We start from the raw sequence: 10,915 nt of genomic DNA, 5'->3' as shown, positions 1-10,915 counted from the left end.
AATTGAAGACCCAATTACTAATTTACGAATTTCAATTTGAATAACAATTTGTATGAGTTATATCACACAATTACAACCTTTTTGTGCGTCTTGATAAACTTTTGACATAATTGGCTCCTCAGTTGATCTTATTGGAGATCTATGACATATGTCCGATAAACAGATTTTTCTTTATCCGATCATCCGTAAACAATTACTTAAATAAAAAAAACATTTGTATATTCATATACAAGTTGTAATAAGTACATAGAGTGGCTCGGCTCCAAAATTCAAAATCTCCTCAAGAAACGCATAAGACGACGGTACTGGGCCATAGTCATGCCCTGTTACATAAGTTCTCTAACTGCGAAGGGAGCTATTATTTTCTCCTTAGGGATAAATCGACTAAGGAGTCTATAAATTCGACATGAAAGTCTGAAATTTCGAGGCGTCGAATGATATAGAATGACACCACACACCATTTTCAGCTTTAACAGGATCATAGTCAATGAGAGATTCTGCCACAGCATTGTACGGCGGTCGCAAGGGGCATGGACATATTGCCCTGCAAACCACTTATGCTGTATTCTCTCCGCTGGGGTAGGAAAATATAAATCTGCGAAATGGCGTGTGAGTCTTGCTCGGCTTGATTGAGTTGAAGCGGAAGAGATGAGATGTTCGAAGGCGGTTTGACATTGAGTTTCAATCACAACCGGTGATCCTGTATGACACTCAACAATGCTAACTAAGTATGCTCTCCTGAGCTTGCTTTTTGCGTTCCGCATATGTCATGTGATCATGATTTTCAGTGTGGGGTGGTTGGGCGGGCTATAGTTTCTTGATTGGTCTATGAGGTGCACTGAGTGATGAATCAGAACTTGGTTCATCCTCACTTAACAACGTACTAGAAATTGATTTATCTTCTGACTTTCTTTGGATCGTCAAGTTTTCATTATGTTTGCCCATGTGACGAGAATGAACTTTCTTTCTTCGGGCTTTGTTATTCTGTGTGTCACACTTGTGGGATTTGTGGTTTGAGTGGTAGCATTTGAGGTGGATGCTTCTGCATCATGTGGAGCTTTTGGCTCTTTTGGGTTTATGTCCTCCACCACAGACTCTTCTTCCATGTCCTTTATTTTAGCTTTAGTTTTGATAGTTTGTTGCCCCTTGTTTTTCTTGGGTTTAGAAGGTTTTGCTTTATCTTTTGGTTTCTGCTTTGAAAGCATGTTCCTCTACCCATTTAAAAGTGTTTTCTATTGCATTTTTTAAACTGTTTCTCATACCTTGGCTTGTATACGTGTAAGCACATTCAAGGGTACCGTGGACAATTGCCCGTTTTGTACGCTCAAGATGCTAAGGGTTGTATTCTGTGAGACAGGTTACAATGAAGCAACTTGCCTTGGGCAATCTTGGAACATGTGGTGAATGCCACATCGTTCACATGAGTTACAAGGTGTCAATAACAGTGGGCATGGAAGTATTCCAAACTATGCATTCTACCACCTTGTGCGGTGCAACCGGAATCTTATTCTAGGAAAGATTGTGGAAGAGTAGAGAATTCACAAGAATTGATTCAACCATAAAAACCATTGCTTTGCAAGCTTCAACTAAATCAAATCAATTGAAATTTAAACACTTAACAAAATTAAAATACTTAGCTCAATAGACCATATTGGGTGCAATCTTCCCCCCTCTTGTGCGTGGCCTCTCCCCACACAAGAGTATTTCTTTATTAGCTTTCTTTTTCACCAAAATTAGGCCATAGCCCCCAAAATATACAAGATGTGCTTTTTAGAGAGCACGGCACTCTTCTTTAACAAAAATAGAGTGTCAAATATTGGGACTAGGGTAAAGCCATAGGCTTTAATAAATTTCACATAATAAATGTATCTTTCCTAAAGTTCAAAATGGAAAAATCATTTGCTAAGGTTGCAAGCTACTATGCTTGCCAAAAATGAAATGTGATGAACCGAGACATTTCTTCCAAAGTAAACTCTTCAATTTCCATAGTCTTCATCACCTGAAAATATAAGCCCAATTAATTATTAAATTAATCCCACAAATATTAAACAGGCACAAATCATCACCAACTCATGACTACCAAGCGTAAGTACCCCAGGAATCACCCTGTCATACAAAACTAACTGAAATAATCATAGGTGGCCTCAAACATATGTCATATACCACACGTATTAATATTTATAGTGGTGTCACCCACGATATTAACCTAGCCGGCATGACGCAAGAGTAATCTAGGCGTCCCCAAATTACTCGAGGGGATAAATAATATTTTTCTAGAGGACTTAAAATATATTCTCATGACATCCCTCTTGCTTGAGTTTGCAATTGTCCTCAATTGCGGATTTGCTGGGTTTGAAAAGAATGAAGAATTTCAGGGTAGACTCGGAAAAATTTCTCAGGCATCCATTTAGCATCTTTTTGTGGATGATTCTTGAAAGTCAAAAGATACTTGAAGTATTGATTACCTGTTCTTGTTGTTGTTATCTCTTGGTCAATGATAGCATCAGGAATTAAGATTTCTTCCTCTCCTTCAATAAGAGGTGGTTCCTCATATGTTGGGTGAGTAGGAAGTGTTCCTCGAAAAGGTTTCAAGAGATGGATATGAAAAGAATTGTGGATATTCCAATTAGATGGAAGCTCTAGTCTATAGGCCACATCATTAATCTTTTGAAGGATTTTAAATGGCCCATAATATCTAGGCGCTAGCTTCGCTGTAGGGAATTTTTCCACACTCTTTAATCACCATTTTTCAATTCTCAAAAGTACATAATCACCTTCTTGAAATGAAAAATCTTTACGCTTCCTATTTGCTTGAGTTGTATACTTCTCTTGAGCTCTTGCAATACAATCACGCACTTCAGATAAAATACGATCAAAGTCTCTAACATATTAGTCGGTAGCCGGAATAGGCAAAGCTCTACCATAGATGATCTCAAATGGTGCTCGACCAGTAGCAGTATGAGGAGTATTATTATAAGCAAATTGGAGTAGGTATATGTACTTATCCCATGCGCTAGGTTGCTGGGAAACATAGGCTCTAAGCATATCTAAGATAGTGCTATTTGTAACTTCGGTCTGTCCATTCGATTCTGGTGGATGGAAAGCCGTGGAAAAATCTAACTTAGTGCCTAAGTTTGAGAAAAGAGCAACCCAAAAGTGACTACAAAATTTAGAATCTCTATCAGAAAGTATCACTTTGGGTAGTCCATGATGAACAAAAATTTGCTTAACAAATATGTTTGGAGTCTAGAGGGAAATTTGAATTTCCTTGTTTAGGGGGAATATTTTTTGAATTTTAAATTGGGGAGATATGGACATTTTTCCAAAAAGGCAAGTGGGAATCAAAAAAGGCAACCCTTTTATGACACCACCTTACATCCTTCATAAATAACCTTCAAAACGGACAATTTGATAACTCATTGGCATCTTTTCATTCAATGCTCATTAGCCTTAATGAGTTATGTAAAAAAGATCTTAGGAATTAATCACAGATAATCTTTCCACTAATCTTTTTCTCTTCTTTTAAACTAATTAAGAGCTCTAATTAACCACTAATCACTAATTAATTCACACCATTGAGCACATCATTGGATAAAGCATGAAATTGCTAAGCTATGTGCATCAACTAATGTGTAAATGAATCTATAATTGGAGATTAATTAAACTCTTAATTTTAGTCTCTTCTCTTTATACAAAATTAAGCAAAAGTGAGTGTCCATTCCTATACCTTATGCCTGCATGTGACCTATCTCCTGGAGAACCATAAACATGTTTCTTTGAGAAACCTACGACTTGTTTCCAGGTGAAACCCTTAGGCTTGTTTCCCTTTGAAACCTTTGTCCTGTTTCCATACAGAACCATTCATAGCACCATTCAACAACAGTGCCAACAATGGCATATATCTAGTTACCTGTTCCCTCATGAAACATCTGGAAACATAGAGATGCCCATAACTGTAGGTCCCTTTGTTCCTTTCCAGCAGGAAGAAAACAATCTGCTCCATGAGCATGCAGCCATGTGAGCTTGCACCACTCCCATGCCAAGGAACACATTAAGTGACCTGTACTTGTAGCCAACCAAAATAGCCCATAGACAGCCTTAAAGCAGTCCCGGGTATGCGCATCCTTGAGCTCGATCTGTTGGCGAAGAAAGAGAAAGACAGGGACCTGCAGTCCAGCGCCATCCTACAACCATCTGCAGCTCGACCAGCCCACCGGTCCTCCCAGGAGAAGAGCACATACCTCTGCTGCTTCTACCCGACCAGCCCTCCCTGCAGAACTGTCCATTCTCTTCACCAGAGAGAGAGCGAAAGATAGAGCAAATTCGTTTCTCCTGTGATCCCCCTTGCGCATGGAGAAAAGCGCGTACTGTTCTGTCCAGTAGCTGCCTACAGTTCCCCTTGTGCATGGAGAAAAGCGTGCACTGCTCTTTCCAGGGCTGCCTACAATAGCAGCCGCTCGTTTGCCGAGAGAGAGAGAGAGAGAGAGAGAGAGAGAGAGAGAGAGAGAGAGAGAGAGAGAGAGAGAGAGAGAGAGAGAGAGAGAGAGAGAGAGAGAGAGAGAGAGAGAGCATGGCGTGCTGACACCTATACCTGCAGCGGCTGTCCAGTCCGCTTGCAGCCAGTCCAGCAGCCACCTAACACCTTCCCTTCTCTGCAACCCATCAAAAGCCTGTAGAGCCTGTTGTCCTTGCAAAGGAGAACCATCCCACATGTGCTCCTCTGTCTAGCAGAGCTGCCTCTATGCAAAGGAGGAAACCGGCATGTACGAGCAGTCCAACTCTCCGTGTGCTCAAAAGGGAGAGAGAGAGAGAGAGAGCATAAGCTGTCGCTATAGCCCGCCAGCCCTCCTTTAGAAAAAAGCACATGCTTTAGATTCAGTAGGCGCCTACCAAAAAAGCATGCTTTAGATTCAGTAGGCGCCTACCAAAAAGCATGAGATAGAAAGAGGCGTGTTTTCCAAAAGTAGGATAGCCTCCCAAATTAGCTTTTTGGTGCACCAAAGGTTATAAAACCTTTTAAATTAAAATCTCTTTGTCCCCTTCATACTCGGGGTTGTCCACACATGGGTTTCCTTTTCAACTCCAAACTGATGCCATTCACACTGTCCACCATGTCCCCGTGCACACTGCATACTGCCCAGAGAAAAACAAAGGGTCGTGACAGCATGTGTCATCTCCCCCTCATATAAGACCCTGAGCTTTCCGGAGCTGCTGGTGGATGCAATGTTTGACGCCTACAAGGGGCCTTTCCAACATTTGTACATGTTGCACCAAAGGCAAAGCGTGTGGTTATTTGACTTCTATGCGCACACTCTTGCCTATTATGCTGCATTAGCATCACGGGTGATCACACTCGTATGGGGGCACCCTTATGCATTTGTATCTATGCATCTTTGCATCGTTTTCTTTTTCTATGATAACATTTTATGGTTGTGCTAATTGGTTGTGATAGCAAACAGGCGATATTATTAATATTTCTTTTATGAGGGTGAGATCTCATCTTTTTGGTGAAACCTAAGGGATTTCCGTAAAGAAGTTTTAATGGTTGTAGCCAAAAGCTGAAAATTGCAGGTTGGTGCAAAATTGTTTGTTGCGGAAGGCCTGGGGCTTGAGAGTGTGATAGGAGTACAAAGGAGTGGAGGTCTGTTACACAGAAGATAGGCCTTGAGGTCGTTGCTGAGAAAATTGACCTTTTAGGTTGTTATGGTAAGGGCTAGCTCTGCAGCTTCTATGTTTCTAAAGGTGTGCTTGCTATACAAGTACTGGTGGGCTGAGCTAAATCAGATTGTTGAAGCCAACAACTTGAACATGCAGTAGGGGGTTCTGGAGGCATTGGCTGCACGAGCACGGGTAACAACTGTGGCTTCTGGTGAGGGAGCAAAACTGGTGGCAAATAGTGTGTGGGTATTGAAAATTGGGAAGATAAATTTAGCAGTGGGAGGAGGGGGTAGGATTGGCTAGGTGCCGACAGGGGCATGGTGCTTGTGACGTAAAGAGCAGGAAGCGCTGGATAGGGTAGGCGAGGCTTTCGGTTGTAGGTGGGAAGGGGGTCAGGCTGATAGGATGGGGTTAGAGGTGATGCTGCCACATGAGATACAATTGTTTGGTGCTTTTGCGCCATAAGGGTGTAGGTGTCTTAGTCCCTTGAGGTAGAAGCACTCCTTATCCTTGTGCCCGTTCTTCTAACAAAGAGTGCACTACTGGTATTGAGGGCATTGGTTGACGGCATGATCGGTGTTGTGGCAGCTGGTTCATCATAGGCTGGCAGAGCTGTCCTTCCCCTTCTTTAGTTCTTCTAGCTCCTTGTGCAATTTTGTGACTGCATTCCTTTCTGCCATTCTACCATCCATGATGTTCTTTAGAATTGCCCTAGGTGCATTATTTCAAGCACATTGTACAATGGTACATTGGCCTTAGCGCCATTCTTTAGAATTTCTTTAGAATGGACCTAAGTCCATTCTTTCAAGCACATTGCACATGGTACATTGGCCTTAGGGTCATTTTCTAAAACACATTGTACTTCTAAGAAAGGCCATGGGGTCATTCTAAAGCACATTGTGCTTCTAAGAATGGCCCTAGAGCCATTCTCTAGTATCTTGTGTCAACTGTTGGTGAATTTTAGAATAGTCTTAGGGCCAATCTCTAGAAGAAAAAGCAAGGATCAAGGAGGAAAGAAACATTCACATGAATCAACAATAACGTTGTAGAAGCTTGTACTACAGATGGCGTGCATTTTCAAAAACACAACCAAACAAATATTTGTGCATCATTCACCTCATGACAAGATGGATCCAAAAAAGACAACCATTCCTAGACTACGGATGGTACCAAAGGATACAGATTCGGCATGGCAAATCAGGTTGCATTGATTGGTATAATCACTCATGGGCATGGGGAGGGCCATTATCGGCACTCTGTGCTAAATGGTTTATGGCCATCTGGCCCTAATCTCATAGTTGGCTCTATTGTTTTCTGTTTACATAACTTAGAGAGGATGGATAAGAACCCTCTTGGTTATCTAGCAAACAAATGGGCTTCTCAGAAGAAATGTTTCACTTCTTGGTACTTTGAACTTAAGTGAAGCTTTAGACTATCACAATATGAGCGATGGTAAAGCGCCTATTATTAAACACATGTCAAGTGATAATGCGCATGCCACTTCCACAATTAGGTATCCCACACGACCTTTTGAAGTAGCTCAAGCAAGTTGTTCTACTTCCAATACAAGGTCCATAGTATCAAGAGCACCAACCACACCAATGCCTATTCCAGTAAATGAGGGTGCTAGTGGGGCTTCATCATTCTGTAAGTTGCTAAAGAACTTACTCCTACAGCTAGATAATTGTGCAGGTGAAAACAAAAATCGGTAATTGTTTGCATATTTATTTCTTGTTGTTGCAAGGGTGTTTTCAAGGTTATCCAATTGGGATTTTTAATGGATGGGCACACATGAGGACATCAATGCAATGTTTAGTAGGTTTTCTAAGAAATTGAGAGTTGGCTAGACCTTCACTTTACCACATTTGATGGATACCTTAAGGACTAGTTCCAACTTTCTCTCTAACGTCCTTCTTACTTACAGAAGTCCCTGACTTCAAGAGATATTGTGATAGGCCACTCGAAACCAATTTAATTTCAGTTTCTCATGAAGGGGGACACATTGGTGATACAATATAAAGTGCATCTAGTGACAGTTGATTGGAGACCTAGTGAGGGAGGTAACCCACTATGGAAGAAAGGCAGTGAAGGCAAACCAATGCTACCACCGGGGGAGTCCACCTCTATGGCCACCCAATGGAAGAGTATGTAAAGGGGCATGAAGTGTGATATCAAGAATAAAAAATTACATAAAATTTTGGCAAGATCTTAGAAATGGTTCATGTGTGCCAAGATATTATACACATGTGAAGATTATTAGAATAATGTAATCCAAGAACGTGAGAAACGAATTGGCATCAGAGGCTAGATTGTACATTAAGTTTTGACAAAATCTACCCAATAGCTAGATGATGTGGATGCTCAAATGGATGTTGAAAGATTCTTAGGTTACGAAGAGCACAATGATCATTATTGTGGGCCTCAACAGGAAAAACCAAGGGAAGAATTAAACCCAATGCATGATGTTAAGAAAGTTTATATTGTTGCACCCAGATAATAGAGACATCTATCCCATTTGGCTTGCTATGGCTGAATCAGAGATTGTTGTGGATAGGACGTCACCAAACTACAAGAAGCTTTTGATATAGTCTTGGGGACCTTGTGCAAGGAAGAATGGTATGACAAATGTAGAGGCCTACTTTGATTGTTGGAAGGGGTTTTGGATGGAGAACAAAGCAGATCCATGAGTGTGGGAAACGACTGATGCAATTGTTTGGTCATGGAGACCCAAACAGCTAGGGCCATATATGAGAATCAAAATACTAGTTAGGGAAGCCAAAAAAGCACAAGAAGGCTTCCACCTCACTAGCGTGCACGAACCAAATGGGGATGAACTTGATGGTGCCCCCATTGAGAAGTAGTATAATCTCGACTCAATTTTGTGGTGCTAAAGTTATGCTTTTTGTATCTTTTTCTGCACTTAATACAAACCATCTTTTGTGCCTATGATGTTCTTTTGTCTTGACAATGTTGATATTTATTAGATTGTTCCATAAAATTTGCGCCATTGGCTATAAAGTTTCTTTTTAAATTTGTAAGTTTTACTTTTTTTCAATGTTGAATCTAATTGATGCAGGTCTATGCAAGAGACAAATACCACCTCCTTGTTATGGTGTTTTTTAACACCACCTTTCTACATGATCTATCAATCACCTTGTAAATACGGATCTCTATACCTATGTACATTTTTCCACATTAAGTGGGAAACTCCTAAATTATACGAAACCTTTCAATTTTGAAATTCCCAAAATGCAAGATTTTTTCCATATTATCTAATAGGGTGTTCAAAAAAGGATCTTATTCCCACTATTAAAAAAAAATGCTCATATTAAAGCCAAATAGAGTTTTTGACTATTTTTCATCCCATATTTTTAAATATAAACCAAGATTTTATTCTATCGGGACTCTACATTGGGTAATAAGTGTATCATTAGAACCTCTAACATGGATATAAATAGTCCAAAACTTCACTCCAAATTTGATTTACTAGCACACTTTATTTGAAAAGTGTATTTTACCACATAAATCATAACTTCATTTAAGATGCTTAAAAAACCAAGTCAAATTTATCAAAATTTGTAATGTGTTCAATTCTATCAAAATTTATATGATGTTTTCTTCTATCAAGATATTAAGAAATTTTCATGCACTCCAATATGATATTCAATGTGTTGTCTCTAAAATCATATATTTTACAAGTCTTAGACAAACTATAAAAGCAAACACTTGCTAAGATGGCCTCACCAAAGTGTAAATGTTTTTTCAAAGATTCTAAGAGCCTATAATTTGCATTCGGCAAAGAAATTGCATGTTGCATTAAAAATCCTTCTCCTATTTTGATAGGGACATTTGCCAGTACATAAGCTTGTCTTATGTGTTTAAAATGGGTGCACATATTGTTACTGTATTGCATCCTAGACGAGAGATTTAACCCAAAAAATCTCCTTAAATATGCCTTTACACAAAGCTACAATTAAGCTAGCCATTAAAAACTTCCTCTTATAAGCCATTAACATCATTTCTGAAAAATATAAAAAGTTCAAATACAAGAGTTAATATACATGTGCCCATCTAGCCTAATTCTACGTTTAAATAATGCTCCAACCTACCATTTGTAAATATTTATGAAAAGAATTCTATGAATTTTAAAATTTTCGTTTTGTAGAACGTTTGAGCGTTTGAAGAAGCTTGACAAATGTGACAATGAATTAAGGGAAATAAACTTGATAATAGAGGTATCATGTAGACCTAAGCCATAGAAGGTCAAAGGGTCTTTGATTGCTACCTTCTAGCAAGAAATCGGTAAGAGGCAACTGTCAAAGAGTCTTTGACCTTCCATGTATTAGGTCCACATGATGCCTCTGTTATCAAGTTTATTACCCTTTGTTATCAAGTATATTTTCCTTAATTCATTGTCATGTTTGTAATAAATGTGATAACAGAGGTATCATATATACCTAAACCGTGGAAGGTCAAAGAGTCTACCTTTTGACCTTCCATGGCTTAGGTCTACATGATACCTCTGTTATCAAGTTTATTTCCCTTAATTCATGAGGCACATTTGTCACACATATAGATTAACTCTTGTATTTGAAAGTCTTTTTATATTTTTCACAAATGATGTTAATGGTTTATAAGCGGAAGTTTCTAATGGCTAGCTTAATTGTAGCTTTGTGCAAAGGAATATTTAAGGAGATCTTTTGGGTTAAATTGCCACAATTGGAGGTCCATTATGTACTAATCTTAAATGATAGGAATCTCTCTCTCTCTCTCTCTCTCTCTCTCTCTCTCTCTCTCTCTCTCTCTCTCTCTCTCTCTCTCTCGTGTAGGATACTATATAGTAACACACTGTGCACCCATTTTGAACACATAAGAGCTTGTCTTATGTTCCCTATCAAAATAGGAAATTACACACATGAAATTTTAAAGCAACATGCAATTTCCATTTTAAGAGCCTATAATTTGCAAATGGGCTCAATGCAATTTTAAAGCTTATGTACATGCAAATTATAGGCTCTTAAGATCCTTGAAAAAACATTACATTTTGGTGAGGCCATCTTAGCAACTATTTGATTTTATAGTTTTATTGACATTCAAGCTAGTAAAAAAAAAAACTTGCACTAAGTTGCATTGAGCTCTTAGGATAACCTAGTGTAGAGTGCATTGGTGCACATGAATAGCCATTAATAACAATAAAATGTAAGGTAGATGGTAACAAACAGGCTTTAGGTGAGCAGCAGGTGCAAGGTGGCTAGGA

Source organism: Cibotium barometz, chromosome 14, assembly GCF_041138505.1.
Source record: "Cibotium barometz isolate CiBa-2024 chromosome 14, ASM4113850v1, whole genome shotgun sequence".
Classification (NCBI taxonomy): domain Eukaryota; kingdom Viridiplantae; phylum Streptophyta; class Polypodiopsida; order Cyatheales; family Cibotiaceae; genus Cibotium; species Cibotium barometz.
This window is presented reverse-complemented; position numbering follows the sequence as displayed.